This window comes from Mesitornis unicolor, unplaced genomic scaffold (assembly GCF_000695765.1).
Source record: "Mesitornis unicolor isolate BGI_N332 unplaced genomic scaffold, ASM69576v1 scaffold2509, whole genome shotgun sequence".
Lineage (NCBI taxonomy): Eukaryota > Metazoa > Chordata > Aves > Mesitornithiformes > Mesitornithidae > Mesitornis > Mesitornis unicolor.
This window is the reverse complement of record NW_010207778.1, coordinates 38,187-54,948: the sequence shown is the minus strand read 5'-3', so window position 1 is coordinate 54,948 and position 16,762 is coordinate 38,187. Positions and strand designations below refer to the sequence as shown.

At 44.3% G+C, this 16,762-nt stretch overlaps 1 protein-coding gene across 8 annotated transcripts in view; it reads right to left on the bottom strand.

Moving 5' to 3' along the window:
* The window catches only part of MBNL2 (muscleblind-like splicing regulator 2), a 74,571-nt gene that overhangs the window by 56,859 nt on the left and 950 nt on the right, over nt 1-16,762 (bottom strand). The window lies entirely within an intron of this gene.

Sequence of the window (16,762 nt, the reverse complement as noted above, 5' to 3'; positions counted from 1 at the left end):
GAAAGAGTGCGTGCCTTCCAAGGGTCGGTATTGAAGACCAGAGAAAACCTCAACGCAAAAGCACATTTTCCCACTCAGAAGTTAACAGAGAAGATTACATCAAGCAGACACCCTAGCACGAAAACAAAAATACTGTGTGCTCGATACGTTTCCAGAATTTCTGGCATGCCTTATTTTTAAAAAAAGCCTGAAATGAAGTCTCACTCCCTGCAGGAGCAGACGTTTGTCTCTTCCAGTGGAAATTAGCACTTGTAGCCCACTCTCAGCAAATCTGGGCTGTGGATGCAACTGCAAGGCGGCCAGGAGATGGCCATCCTCAAGGGGCTTTTCTTATGCCACCTCTCTCTACTTTGGGGAGCCCAAATTTAAACACCTGGGCTAACAGCTCAAAAGGAAGAGACTCGACTTTAAGTATTGCATCCAGGGACCTGAATTAATTACCTGTTTTTTCCCTTGAGCATCAGATTCCAATTTACGCTTCAACCACCAAGCTGCTACAGGCAGACAAAGATCCCTCCATAATTTTGGCTATGAGTCTCTTCTCTTGAGCCGCAGAAGCAAATCCATGATGCTCTTAATTTCACTGCTTTACCCTAATCTACCAGTTTTCTGGGTGTCAGGAACCTGTGGGCAAATTGCCATTGTGCAGCAGGAGTGACTCTACATCCAGTGCATTCTGGATCCACCAACTGCAGGGTACAGCATATGGTAAATATTCTGCATATATATATATGTATGCGATCTTTGCATTCTAGGTGAATAATAAGTTGTGTTATAGATGCAGCCTCTCCTGGATATTTCACAATGCTATTTTTTTTTTCAAGTGAGTATTGACAGACATGCTCTGTATTTCGAAGACACTATAATTATCTAGTGGCTCAAGAGCAGTCCCGAGGAGAAGGACCTAGGGGTGTCGGTCGAAGAACAACTCAACATGAGCTGGCAATGTGCACTTGCAGACCAGAAGGCCAACTCCATCCTGGGCTGCATCACAAGAAGTGTGGCCAGCAGGGTGAGGGAGGTGATTCTGCCCCTCTGCTCTGCTCTGGTCTGCTCTGGTGAGACCTCACCTGCAGTACTGCATCCAGCTTTGGAGTCCCCAACACAAAAAGGACATTGAAGTGCTGGAGTGGGTCCAGAGGAGGGCCACAAAGATGATTTAAGGGCTGGAGCACCTCTCTTGCGAAGACAGGCTGAGAGATTTGGGGTTGTTCAGTCTAGAGAAGAGAAGGCTCTGAGGGGACCTTATAGCGACCTTCCAATACCTGAAAGGTGCCTGTAAGAAATCTGAGGAAGAGCTGTTCACTAGGGCATGTAGTGATAGGACGAGGGGTAATGTTTTTAAACTAGAAAAGGGTAGATTTAGACTAGATATTAGGCAGAAATTATTTACTGTAAGGGTGGTGAGACACTGGCACAGGTTGCTCAGGGAAGCTGACGATGCCCCCTCCCTGGAAGTGTTCAAGGCCAGGTTGGACAGGGCTTTGAGCAACCTGGTCTGGTGGGAGGGGTCCCTGCCCATGGCAGGGGGTTGGACTGGATGAGCTTTTAGGTCCCTTTCAACCCAAAACACACTGTGATTCCATGATTCTATGATCTATAAGTATGACCCAAAGAAGGGCTTATGAGAAAAAAAACTTTTGTGTTTTTTTGTTTGTTTGGTTGGTTGGTTTTTTCCCCCAGCTATGTTAGGAGGTCCAACAGAAAGTACTGTCTCTCCCTACTAGCCTTGAACAGCTTATTGGTTTTTCCTACTTCTAAAAGAAAAAGAGAGGATAAATAAATAAAAAAACAAGAGTTACATCCCTTTCACAAAGGGAAAAACAAAGAGACACAGATGTTAAACAGTTTCCTTCAAATAACACAGCACATAATGTCAAAAGCCACCAATTCAATAAGCATCTTCCACTATCCAAGGTTATCTATTTGTTATCCAACAGAGGTCTGCTATGACGTGGGTGGTTACTAGGACTTGTAGACTGAGGACTTACTATTTCAGCTCAAAACAGGCAGATACAAGTATTTTGCAAGCAGAGGTATGTCTAAACGTACATATAAAGATTGGTAGCTTCAGATTTACCACTCACTGATTTTAAGAATGGTATAAGAGGAAGCCATAGCCATAGCAGAACTGTAAATATTTACAAATGCTGTAAATTTTACACAGATTTTTAAGAGAGGTCTCTGCTGCATCATCAGACAAATGCAGCCTTATAAAGAAAACAGAAAAAATAGCACATTTAGGAAACTGTAATTAAATAAAATATAAGCAAGTCCCCTCCGCATGCTTCGGGGAAGAGAAAGCACGATAAAGTTACTGTATTTATATTGATAAATTATGGTTATCCATTTAAACTGGAGTCTTAACTGTACACAGTATGCACATGAGAAATGCAAAGTCAAAAAAACCCATCAAGCTAATAAATTTTAATAATGAACCTGCAGATGCCTTATCAGAAAGTTTCAGCCCTCCCTTCAGATCACTTAAGGTCTTTTTTCATTTTTCTTTATCTACAGTTGCGCAGCAAATTCTTATTCTGTATGATAACAGTGTTCTCCAAGCCAGTCTGAATTAAACAGCCAAGCCAGAGAACACGCAATGCCATCTAAACAGCTCTTTACTCTTACAAATGTTGCTGAAAGACCAGCACAGCATTTCCCGAATTGGGTTGTCCTCTCTGTGGTCAATGCAGGGCACCAATGTCTTCTACTGGGCGGTGAGTGCCACCCTCCTCCTTTGGACTGCTCTGCTCGCATCTCCTTTCAAGCTTAGATAAAGCAGTGTAAGAGCACAAGCACGCTGGGATCAACAAAACCTGTTAGGCATATCAGTTAATTAACTTCTGCTGAACTGAACCAAAAATCAATTTGCCATCATTTCTCCATGGTGCCTAAAGAAGTGGCACATTTATTAACTTATTGCACGACTTTTCCATTTGTTATTTCCGCATCTCTATCAGTAAGTGAACCCACTAAATAGAATTTGGCCATGTATATAGATATGTTATGAATTAATTGACCTTCACTTGCTACTTAATGATAAGATTTCTCATTTCACATAAAAAACTCCCTGGCTGCTGTCAGACCCGACTCTCACGCGCATCGCTGCAATGCACAGCTGCTTTATAGCAAATCAAAGCACACCAAGATACGATTCACACGGATCACAGCGGATCTTTTGGAAACACCCAGGACTGAAAGGCAAATAACTAATTAGAGAGAACTGCCTTATTCAATTACCTCATAATAAACTCCCTTGCTCATTAAACACATTGCGTATATTGTAACAGCTGGCATGCTGAAAAAACCTATCTGATAACAACCTGCTTATAGTATTGTCGGTGCTTTAGGAAAAGCTGGCTAAATCTATTTTTTATAGTAGTACTTGTTTAAAAGATCATCTGTGCATGGAACAGTGGAGGACTTAATTACACTGCAAAAATGTCAAGTCTGGGGGAAGAAAGAAAGAGCAAATATCTCTCAGGTCAGCCTTGAGTAATGCCTAAGAGCAGGTTACTCCTGCATCGGGATACAGGAAGAGCCTTGTGGGCTACTCCCTTCTTCCAGATGAGGTCTAAGTTATTATCTTACTGCCTTTTAAGCTTTATGTGGTGCTTTCTGTACCACAGCCAGCTTCAGCAAGGGTATCATTGCTGGTCTTTCCCGCCTGTCATCTGGGATCCTTTCATTGCCTTGCACATCCATCTAAAATAAGACCTAAACCTGCATTCCTAGTGGAAATTTCCTTTTCCCTGAAGAAAAAAGAAGTCAAGGTAAGCACCAGCGACTCAGTAAGAGAAACCTGTCATTTGAAAAGGTCGAAAAAAGAAAATATCGTGAAAACTACGCTTAACAAGCAAGCGGAGGCTAAAAGTAAGAGAGATGACTGCAAGCAGCCCTCTGCAACGGCTGCTCCTCCATACAAAGGCTGCCAGCGTCATTAAACGGGTACTTCTGTGAGCACTGGCACAAATGATGGTGGGGATTTTACACATTTGATTGCAAATCCCAAAAGTCAGCTTCCTTGTGGTTAACTGAGTTTTAAGACTCTCCTGTTGTCTGCACTCTCTGAGAACCTCTTCTTTCATTTAGGAGGGCTTATAGGTCTCTCCCTCTTTCTCCATCCTACTATTTGGCTGCCCGTTTTTACAGAACTTGGAGGAACTTGATTATCCTTGAGACTATGATCTCTTTGTCAAACTTGGCTGAAACTGGCCAGTGGGTTCATGAGTTAGCAGAGGTGGAGGCAACCCAACTGCTTAAGCCTCATTTCCTCCTCAAGAATCCAGGCCTAAACCAATTATACCCAGAAGTTTCAATGAGAGAAAGAGAAAACCCCCGACTTTTCCTGCACTACAAACACAAACTGGTTCATGCACACGAATCAGCTAACGCTGCTCTCACTGAGATAATGAGAGTTTTGCTGCAAATTAATATTTGTATTGATTTATACTGAGGACTGTGACAGGCTGGAACTTCAATGGCATCAACGTGTTCAGTGTTAAGCACAAAATCACTTTCACACCAATACCATCACTTAGAGATGCCCACAGTATGTTCATAGCTACATCCACACACTTTCATCCCTGAATATGCAAACTCCATGCCTCTGTTTTTAACAACACTGACACGTGTTGTATGACCAGTGCTACAAAGCTCATGGTAAGACAAAAATGCATCTGGAGAGTAGCCTGCATTTTCATGACATTCACTGTTATTCACCACCTTACAATAAATCACCATTAAGATCCTCTTTGAGAAGCAAGTATTTTTTTCCCATTTTGTATCAGAAACCAACTACACCCGTATTTGATGGTACATGACATATGTTCACATCTGCAAATGAAGTTATGGAGAATTATACTTCAGGTGAAAGGGAAGGCAGGTCTTGCATGACCAACCTGATCTCCTTCTATGACGAGGTGACCTGCTTAGTGGAAGAGGGAAAGGCTGTGGACGTTGTCTACCTGGACTTCAGTAAAGCCTTTGATTGCATTTCCCACAGCATCCTGCTGGAGAAACTGGCTGCTCATGGCTGGATAGCTGGGCACAGAGAGTTGTGGTGAATGGAGCTAAATCCAGTTGGCGACCAGTCACAAGTGGCATCCCTCAGGGCTCAGTATTTGGGCCAGTTCTGTTTAACACCTTTATCAATGATCTGGATGAGGGGATTGAGTGCACCCTCAGTAAGTTTGCAGACAAGCGGTAGCATTGATCTGCTTGAGGGTAGGAAGGTTCTACAGAGGGACCTGAACAGCCTGGATTGATGGGCTAAGGCCAATTGTATGAGGCTCAACACAGCCAAGTACTGGATCCTGCACTTGGGTCTCAACAACCCCATGCAACACTACAGGCTTGAGAAGAGTGGCTGGAGAGCAGCCTAGAGGAGAAGGACCTAACGCAGTTGGTCAACAGCTCCATGAACGTGAGCCAGCAGTGTGCCCAGGTGGCCAAGAAGGCCGGTAGCATCCTGGCTTGTGTCAGAAATAGCGTGATCAGCAGTACCAGGTCTTGTCCCCCTGTACTTGGCACTGGTGGGGCTGCACCTCAAGTACTGTGTTCAGCTTTGGGCCCCTTACAACAAGACAGACACTGAGGTTCTGGAGCATGTCCAAAGAAGGGCAACAAAGCTGGTGAAGGTTCTAGTGCACAAGTCTTACGAGAAGCAGCTGAGGGAACTGGGGTTGTTTAGCCTGGAGAAGAGAAGGCTGAGGGGAGACCTTACCACTCTTAGAACTACCCAGAAGGAGGTTGTAGTGAGGTGTCAGTCTCTTTTCCCAGGTAGCAAGCAATAGGATGAGAGGAAATGGCCTCAAGTTGTACCAGGGGAGGTTTAGATTAGATATTATGAAAAACTTCTTCACCAAAAGGGTTATCAAGCATTGAACAGGCTGCCCAGGGAAGGGGTGAGTCACCATCCCTGGAGGTATTTAAAAAACATGTAGATGTGGTGCTTAGGAACACGGTTTACTGGCAGACTTAGCAGTGTTACGTTTATGGTTGGACTTGATGATCTTAAGGGTCTTTTCCAACCTAAATGATTCTACGATCCTTTGTCATAACTTCCATGGTTTTTCAAATGCATAGACCATATTCTGTTTAATTTCCAGCTTTAAAATCTTCATGAAGAGGTAGTTCTGATTGCTATTCAATTTAAATTTGCAAAAGGTTGCCCATCTTTTTATTTTTAAATTGACTGAGTTCACTGTCATTACATCCCTGTGCCTAGAAAGATTTTCTCTGTCATAGACAGCAAAAGACGAGCTCAGTTACATGGGTCACAACTATTTCAAATTAATGTGTTTACATTAGCTGTTAGCATTACTAATGGTGAACTATAAAGTACACACTGAAAATGTTCATCCATTTCTTAGTCTCCACAAGGACATTCTTCTGCTACAGCAGACAGTTTCTTCTGGCTTTGGCCCATACCCCAGCTTTCCTCTGAGCCAGGTCATCACTGTGGCAAATGCACCGTCCCCTCTTTTACTCAAAGCAGCTGACGTCAGAGCCTCCAGCCAGTACAACAGCTAACACTGCCTCCAGAGCAGGGCTTCGCTGTGTTGCCATAGAGAAGTCAGCAGGACCATTTGGAGCACCCTGGAACATCCTGGACCTCTGCGTGGTGCCAGCAGATATGACACATTCCTCCGACGTGTCACTGGAAGGCCATCAAGAGCACTCTAGGGCATATCAAATAGTATCAGATGCCTCTGTTTGGGCAAGTGAATCAAGCCTAAAGACTCAGGTCCTATTCGCAGCCAATAAAAGCATATTATTTTTAAAGTGATGACCTAATCTAGAAAGTAATCTTAGTAAAAAAAAAAAAAGCATTATACATCTCTTGACTTTAACATATTACATATAGCTGACTAAGTTGGGTTGTGTGGAGTTTTTTAATTGGTTGGGGGTGGGTCCTCTGTTTGACAACAGCCACTGGGGCTTAGTCTAGTGCCCAACACACTGGGTTTTATTTTTTGGCTCATTATGAACCAACAGAGAATGTCCCAGCAGCTCCGTTATCTTCTCAATGACAACTGAGCTTTTCTTAGAGCAGCTGCATTACCTTTACAGATGCCACCAGACTGACACTCAGTAAGCTCCCCTCCTGACAACATGTAAAATGGTGCATGAACCTGCTCGGTCAGAGGTACAGCTTCACTGCAGAGTGCTCAAGGCCCAAACTGAATTTCAAACAAAAGTAGATAAATTAGGCTTTTACAAAGTTTAAAATGTGTCTGGCCTATGGCACAGGCAGGAGAGATGGCAGCAGCACACCTGACAGGCTGCAGGCCCAGGCCGTCCGCGCCGCTGCCACACAACCACGCACCATGGATTCCCTCTCGTTTAAGCCAAATGAACTCGAGAGGAAGCAAGGGCTGAAAACTCATTAAGTCTTGTGAAAAAGGGTATGTCCACACTGTGGTGACTGTCCCAAGTCATCTTTCAGTGAGGAGCGTGGCACCACACAGGGCCGTGTTGTGCAGCAATGTGTGAGCCTGGGGGGTTATAGCTGCAGGGTAGCTCCACTGGCCTCTTGAGCCATCAAGTGCACACAAGGGTATTGCACCACAGCTGTCACACATCTCCTACGTTTTCTTGCAGTTTTCCACTGATTGTCTACCCCTTTATACCGCTCAATTTTTTCTCTTTCCAAGCTTTGGGGCTATCTGACTGTTGAGATGTTGTTCACAACACCTTGCCAAACAGTTCCTGGACAAAGTAGATGAGAAGACAGTTTATCTTCCCCATAATTAATTTCTCCTTTGTTGTCAAGACCTTGCAGAAATCTAATCCTGGGTAGCACAGCATGCCCACAGCCACAAGAAACACAACGAGAAGAAAACCGATGCTTGTGATTTCCTCTTGCATGTCAGTTGTGGGATGGGTATCACACAGCAGGCTTTCAATGACATGTTCCAACATCTCTAAAACCATAACAGCTTTCCTTTTTTTGCAATAGGTTTCCAATACAATCCACCTTCTCAAAAACAAGGTGCCAGTCTTCCCATGAGGAGATATGAGTTAGGAGAGAGGTATGGTTGTCAAACAGACTTGAAAATCAACTCCCCAATTCTTGTTGTGTTTGGTTTTTTTATATTTAAAATATTCTTCCAGTGCTTGTGATGACCAGAACTAATAGGCACGTGGATCTTGTCCCTGCTAGGCTTTTGTATGAGGAAGCTCCCTGCATCTGAGCACAACCCTGGCTTTTGTATTGATGATGCAGTCGAAGTATAACAGCTTGGGAAGAACAGCTGACGCCTGAGCTGAGAGAAAGCTACAAGCACAGGGCCAAGGGAAAAAAAGAGCCTGGAATGAAAGAGGAACCACCTGCCAGAAAAATAAAGGAGTAGGTTGGGAGACCTGGAGAGAGCAAGCTTGTGGGAACAGTGACCTGAGTTAATAGGGAGCATGGGGGAGGAGTGGGCAGCAAGCAATTGCTCTTGTGTTCAAAATCCTAGTGATGGGATGACTCAGAGACTCTGATTGAATTTTGCCTTCACTACACCCACAGACTGGTTATTATAAAGCTTAGGGGAGCACGGGTTGGTGCAGCAACAAAAACTACATTGTGAATCGATGGGGATACGAAGCACCCCCAAGTGCCCGAAAATCTGAAGAACATCTGCCAAACACAATGCCCTTCCAACACAAGGTTTCCTGCAGCAATAACCACTCTGCCTTCTTTGTGTAATAAGACTTAGACTGATAACCGAGTGGCAGCTGCATCTGAGATGAAAGGGTACAGCAGATTACCAGGGAACGCTCTTTGCTGGGGCTTCTGAAAGCAGCAAGCTCCAGGAGTTAACTCAACCCAGCAAGACCACTGCCCAGTAACTACTGAATACTCTTACAGCCCCTCAGGACAGCACGACTCAGTGAATGAGAAGATATATTTTATTACATCCTTCAGTTACTGTTCTGCTCATCCTTCTCCCCAGGCCAGGGGACCTGCTCAGCAAGTTCTACCACACCGAAAAAGACAGTGAAAGCTGCCGGTAAACACCCACTCGATAGTGAAAGCTGCTGGGAAACACCCACTTACTCACATCGGGCAGTGGTAATGGGCCAAAGGAGGCACAAGCTGTTGCAACACGCCTCCTGCTTGTGAAAGGCATCTGCTTTGATCACCAGGAGGCTTTGCCACTGAACTGTGTGACTGGGAAGAGGGGCTTCGCACACCTTCAGAGGGAAGGAATGTCTGGGTAGCTCAGTGATCAAGTGTGCAACCAGGCTCTCCTTTGAGAATGTATCTCGCATCAGGCTGAAACAAGAATCATGGTATCATAGAATACCAGCTTGGAAGGGACCACGAGGATCATCTAGTCCAACCTCTCAAGGTAAAAGTGTCATTTAAATGAGATGAGTCAGCACCCTGTCAGGCCGACCCTTAAAACTGACCAGTGTAGGGGAATTTAACACTTCTCCTGGGAGATTGTTCCAATGTCTGACAAGGTGTCCAGGTTTAAAATCTGACCAGTCAGGTGATGACAGGAGATACCAGTGACAGTCAGGACAGTTTCATGCTCTCAGTGCTGCTGCAGAGAGAGACAAACAAGGAAACAAAACAGGGCCTGTAGGAGACACACAGCTTTTCTAACAGCCTGCGTCACAAACCTCAAGTGGTTCAACGTCTCTGCTTTTCAGAGTTTCACTCTGAGGGCAGTGACAGTGGCAGCAGATTAGGACTTGCTCCTCTGGGTTGACTTGATGGTTACTGCCCGACTCCAGACTTTGCTCCGAAACAGAGGAGAAGTGTCCCTCTCCGAAGAGGACAAATCCCAGCAAGCAGCACAGCCACCTCTGCAGTAAGCAAGCATCCACAGCTTGTTTCTGTTTTGGTTGTTTTCTTTTTTTTTAAAAAAATCTAAACACTGTGTAACACAACAGTTAAAGGCTTATTTCAGTTTTGCTTGACTCTCTCCTACCCAATTTAACCCAAGCCCACAGATTTTTAAGGGTATGCGCCCAGCAGTTCAGCTAGTTGGTTTTTAACCTTACTCTTAGTTAAGGCAGAAGAGCTGGCATGGAGACAGCTACGTGAATAGACGTGAGGGAGGCAAACAGGAAAAAGGAAGCATTAAAGGAAATTGGGCATGCTGGGAGGACTACAGGAGACAAGTCGAAAATGAAAATAGGACTTTTTTGGAAAACAAACAAGAAGAGGTAACTGACAATGCTGGGAATACTAAGAATCCCTAAAATCAGAGATAAGGAAGGTCTTAAGAGAGAGATTCTCCTTCCTTCAACCCCACTGTATCCCAATTTACACTAGATGTTGCTGCCTAAATTCATATTTTCATCTTACATTTAATGCAGTTCTTCCTTTTCCATTGGATCAGCTCAAACAGGTTGCATGGCTGCATGATCACTTGAACAGAGATAAAAGAGACCTTCTCCTTAGCAGCAGCTCACAATTGCACAGGTTGGGTATAAAGTGAAATACAGTCTCAGGAAATCGGATGGGATAACTTCATGCAACATCTGACCCCTTGCACTTTATTCTGAGCTACAAAATTCTAACAGCCTGGAAAAGCAGAGCCTTCAGGAATCATACCTGTCCTGGGAGCACTATTTTCACAGAACAGATTTAAAATAATGAGTCTTCTCTCATGAGACTTCCTTTGAACTCACTGGGGAGAAACGTGTCTCTTCCAGAAAGAAGTCGGTGGAAAAAAACCACTCAGACTGATCCTTAGGATAGAAAATTCACAGGAGATGCTCTTCTGCTTTTCCAATACAAAAACTGGGGTTATCCATGAGATGAGGAGGGCTGAAATGAACAACAGGAGTTGGTTTCCATGCTGTGTGTAATGAAGCTGCAGGAGTCCTTGTTGCAGCATGCTTGTGGGTGCTGAAGGTGTACAGGGTTCAAAAAGCAGCAAGTCAAATCCAGGGGAAAGATGGTCACTGAGAGCTATGAAGTACAACCATATCACGCCTGGCTCTCAACATCCCTGAGCAGCACTCCAGGAAGCCATTGCACATTTGTACATCACCTCCCAAATATCCACTGCTGGCCATTACTGGGTCAGGGGGGTAAAAATGGGGCTTTGGTCTGACCCAGGGTGGCCACTGCTATTCTGAATACAGAGGGAGTTTCTAACTACAGAGTTAATTCACAGTCATCTAAAACTGGCCTTGACTGACACTTTCTTTTCATGCCTACACTTTGCAGCAACTCAAGACACAGGAAAGCTTCTGTCAGGTGACATTCTCAGACTACCTGTAATTTATTGGACTTTTAAAAAGAAAGAAGAGACAGGTGAAAAAGAAAGGTGCAACCAAACTCATTGCATTGCAGGAAGAGGGAGATCTGGATTCTGCATACCCCATCTGGAAAGTTTCAGTTTGTAACTTCCACATCCCCAGAGGCCACAGGAACTGAAAGGGGCAGCCTGCTCCCCTGTCCTGCCAAAATCAGGTCACTGTGCAGCAAAGCAGGCAAAATTCATAGGCCCAGGAGGAATATGCCATTCTGTCACCCAGGAGAAATGAGTTTGCCCATTTCAGTCATTCGTCCCCACCAGCTTTAGGCAGAGCCCTTGAACTCACCTTGTCTGTGAACAGTGTCACACCGCATAACTGGGTGACGGGTAGAAATTCAGCCAACTAGGGCACTATAAACACCCATTTAAATGCTTTCTATTATAGACAAATCTAGCCAATTCCTTCTGCGTATCCAGGCAATCCAGACTGCCTCTCCTGCCAAGTGAGAGCAGGTATCACCTACTCCAAAGTGTGAGAGGATCCCGAGTCCTTGGTGTTTGTATAACATTTAGAGACCCACAAAAGAACTGCAGGAAGGCAAATGACTGCCTACTGCATCCCAACTCTGAGCTCATTCTCTTACAGCCTGCTCACTTTACAAAGACTTTTTATTTCCCTTTTCTAAATAAAGCCGAGTCTACCTTAAGCAGATTCTTTTCAGTCCCAGATATTTCAGCAAAGTGGATGTTCCTAAAATTTCTCTCTTTTTTTACCCTAGAGCCCTTTTAACTTGGTAAACAGGTCTCTGTGTCCAGCTTTCAATTACCTTTTATTCTGCAGTGCCAATCGAGACCAGATAGGCATATTCTTAAAAGGCTTTCATGAAAATGCAAATGAACAGTTCACACTAGTCTGCTGGCTCAATAAATAGAACAGTTCGAAGTGTTTAGACACTAGTAAATAGATAAAAAAAATACAGAAAAAGCCATCTGTAGCCCTAAAAAAGCTTTCATTTTCTTGTTACCACCATAAAACTTGAAATGACAGTATCTCCAAGATACCTCCTCTGTTATCTGTGTTAGCTTAGACAACATATCCTTTTAGCAGCTGATCTGCAGAAAGGGTATAAATCTGAGTCAAGAGAAGTAAGACCAGCATTAAAAAGCCAGACTCGAATGTGAACATGAGAGTCAACTCCCACTAAAACGCACATGATCGTATTTTCTTATCTGCCAAGCTTTTCCCTTTCTCCCTCCTAGATGTCATAATTCATTTTAATGCTGTTTTTGTGGGTTTTAATTTTTTTTAATATAGCAAAGCCCTCCACATTCTTGTCCCCAGACATTACATTATGTATTAGTAATTTCTTTGAAAAAATTTTGTTCTTTACTACTAGCAAGACAAGAAAGGTTTGTTTATACTGTCCGACCTGGAGGAATCTAAATGGGATATATTAAGGGTTATATATCCAGGTTCTTAACTTTTTAATTAAGCTACTTGAACCCAGCGAGAAGTATAAAAATATAAACAGAGCAGCTCCTGAAATTCAAACTTCCCAGTTAGATAGGCTTCTCACAGGCCCTTCCCACTGCAAAAACACTGCAGCATCCAAAGGGGAGCCTGTAAGGGCTCCAAAAAGGCTTTGGGAAGGTTTAAGGCAGCAGATGAGGCTCTGGCAGTGCTTCCTCCACATCTTCCTGCTTCCCCACCCAGCAGCAGGGCAACGGGCCTGGCCATGCAAGGACGCCTCCATCCGCACCAGGCACAGTCAAGGATTAGCTCAGAGACACTTTTATCCTCACATTAAGCTCACTGAGGCCACTTGCCTGGTACAATTTTGGGTGTGCCTGCGTGGCCGACTGCTGTATTCATCATCCATCATGCACACAGGAATGATCTATCTCCTAACTCCCTCAAAATTGCCCTGTTTAGGACAGACCAGGCTGTGTCCTTCACTAAAGAGCAAGAAACAAATGCTGAGCTCCATCTCAGACGCCATGCGTCAGAACCTGGCTTCAAATCAGCGAGTTTCTGGCCTGAATCTGAACCAGGCTCATTAGTCTTCAGCTATTTCTGTCTAGCCTGGAGCATCTCACAGATGAAGGGTATTCAGAGCCCAGACAGTCTTCAACAGTGAACATTTTGGATTCTCAAAAATGGGATCAGTCCAACGGGCTGTTGTTGCAACTTTTGCTGGGTTTAAAAAGTCAATTGTTGCAAGCACAGGTGTTCAGAGCCAAAAATCCCTTTTCAGTTAGAAAGCAAACAGCATCTGTTAAATTCTGTTGACCTTTTACTTTACAACAGACTTACAAATATACTTCTTTAATACAGTAAAATTTGGATTTTGATGCCATCATGCTACTCCAGAAGCCACAGCACTATCACTGCCATAAGTGACCCGGCGAGCTGTTGGTCCCACATAGCACTTCTCCCTTCTGCTTGCAGCAGCTACAACTACTTAGTCTTACCCACAATCAATTTCCCAACCTAGTGTACCACACGACCACAAAGACAGCAGTGGGAGCACCAAGGAGGATGTGGCTCGCCGTGGAGGCAGGCGTCCCTGGCTTGGATTATTTCCTTCAGTCCCAATGCCACCTTTTGCTAGCTTAGAACAACTCTGAGGCTACGGGCAAGTCAGCATGAAGGTGCTTCTGGTTACACGCTCACAGGATGGTTGAAGGTGGAAGCATCCTCTGGATGTCATCTGGTCCAACCCCCCCGCTCAAGCAGGGCCATCTGGAGTCAACTTCCCAAGGACCACGTCCAGGAGGCTTTTGAATATGTCCAAGGATGGAGACTCCACAGTCTCCCTGGGCACCACTGCGCTGGCCAACCTCACAGTGACAAAGTGTTTCCAGGTGTTCAGAATGGTCCTCCTGTGTCTCACGTTGTGCCCATTTTCTCTGGTCCAGTCACTGGGCACTACTGAGCAGATCTTGGCTGTGTCCTCTGTGCACCCTCCCTTCAGGTATTTGCACACACTGAGCAGATCCCCCCGAGCCTTCTCTTCTCCAGGTCAAACGGTCTGAGCTCTCTCAGCCTCTTCTCACGGGAGGGATGCTCCAGACCCCGATAATCTTTGCTGCCATTTGCTGGACTCTCTCCCACAGCTTCATACTGGTGCTTTGGCAGTTTGATCCAGGTGGAAGATACTGATACCACGCTTCCTCATCTACCCTGAAAAACTGGAAAGAAGGAGGCATGCAGGAGAGCACATGTCCTTTCCCAAAACAGGGGTTCTTTTGACCAATCCGTGGGTAAAGGAGAGCCTTTCTCACAGTGCTGCATCTTGTGCTTGACTGACTTCTTAGCGAGCAGCTGTAACTACCAGGCACCACCTAAATGTAACACATACCTCAACCTGAGACTGAAAAAATTCTGTCTTCTCTAGGCAGGAAGATGTTTATCCAAAGAGACTCAACGTACTTGCTATAATTTATTTTTACAGCAGGTTCACCAAACCAAGACAGTTAAGATGCTAAGCTTCTAAAGCTTGAGATATTATGTAAATAAACTCTAAATAATTGCCTGCATTAAAGTGTGGTTCAGTCTTCAGCAAGAAAAACAGCTCTTGTTTTTTTTAATTAAATTCTGATTTTATCTATAATTCTAGACTGTTCTGTTTGTTTACTTACATGAAACGTTATCCTGCTTGTTGAGTGCCAAAGCCTGACTCTGAAACTGTATGATTAACACCACTATTTCCAAAAGCTAGGCATCAAATAGATTTATGTGACTAATGGCACAAGTCTCTTACCCAGCAGTATAAGCAAACTGGGCTAACTGGGCACATTCTTGCTGTACATTTACAAACACTCTTCTGAATAACGGAGACAGTGGCTGCAAGGATACCAGCTGATACAGCCCAGACCCATGCACTCGCAATGATCCCTAAAAGCTCTTTATGCTCTGAGCAGTCAGTTAGCATGCCGAAACACACGGCTCCAACTCACGTTCAGTGGTGAGGAGCTGAGGCAATTAAAGACATCATCGTGCTGTTACCGAATCTCCCTCTGCCTGCAGTGGGGTCCGTGGGAAGAAACCCGTACCTCCACCTCTGTCGTTTCAAGCCATAGCTTGGTTTCTTGGTACAATCCCATCTTTACTGGCAATTTAACCAAGACTCAACTAGAAAAGGCAAGATGGGAGGCATGGGAGCAGGCTCCCTTCCGCCGGCTAGAAAGGGGGTGATGTGGGGCAGTGGGACAGAGAGAGCAGCACGGCTTCAGCCACCACAGGCAGGCTGGAACAAGCTGGCTCCTCGCAGCAGATGCTCTCCTGCACCAGGACAACACACACCTGCTTGCTGTGACTACATTTTTTACATGGTTTTGGACTTCCCTCCACTGAGCAATGATGCTGGTTGTCAGTAAGTTATTCACAGCGATCCCTCAGGATTTCTCTTCATGGTGTTACTAGCTTAGGCTGCGAGTCCAGTTTGGATTGGCGGGGTTTAACCACCCCTGCACGGAAGTCTCTAACAGTTGGCACCGCCATTGCGAGCACCCAAGCTGCTTCTTGCCCATTGGTGGCAGACACTGGCCTGCCTGTTTAAAAAAAAAAAAAAATATCTATATATCTATCTATCTATCTATCTATCTATATATATATACATACACACACACTTATATATATATATCCATCCCACTGGCAGGCAACCAATATACTAGAACATCTACAAAGAAGATGTTACAGTTTATCGTGCAGTAATCCATGGATTAAGGTCATTAAGAGCACTCAGTGACATACTGCCATGACTCCAAAGGTGCTGTTCTGGCTTGCAGGATATACAGCAAGTAACCCCCTCACAAACATTTCCACCGAGTTACTTGCTTCTGAATCTTCAAAGGAGGAGAAGAAATGAGAAAACCCAGAAGAAAGATGCCTAGCACAATATCTTGCATTGCAGCAAAAAAAGCTGTAATGAAAATAAATTAACATTTTCAAGTAACACTGAATTTTTTCCTCATTCACACTGATGTTTTCACAATAAGAGAGTTCTTGGTGAGCAACCAGAATTTTGATCTAGAGAGCTAAAATTAAAAAGCAAGCCAAGACATTCTCCCATGCCCGAAGGACAAAGCCACAACTAAAACTTTCAAAATAAAATCTGAAATGCTCAATTTTGCCCTTTAATTATTTATACGAAATAAGCCTTTTCCTTCTGTTGACATGAGAACACAAATGTATCATCAGAGAAAACAGTGCGTACTCCCCGAATCCCACGGGGTCATTAATCTTCTTTTATGCAGTACACAAAGTATTTTCACAGAACTTTTAAAATAGGTTTCTCCAGCATGCCTGATGTCATTAGAAAGTCAGAAGAAGTTGCTGGCCAAACAACATAGTTGCTAAATATCCTTCAAAGGAGAGGCTCCCTTTACTCTTCTGAACTTATACTGCTATCTGCACTATCCACACGCGTAATTATCAATGCTGTTAATTTATCTGAGAGTCCCCAGTACGCAGGGCGAACAGCTCCTTGTGTCAAAACTCAGGTGATGGACAGACTTTTCTTCCTTCTGTTGATTTAAACAAAAGA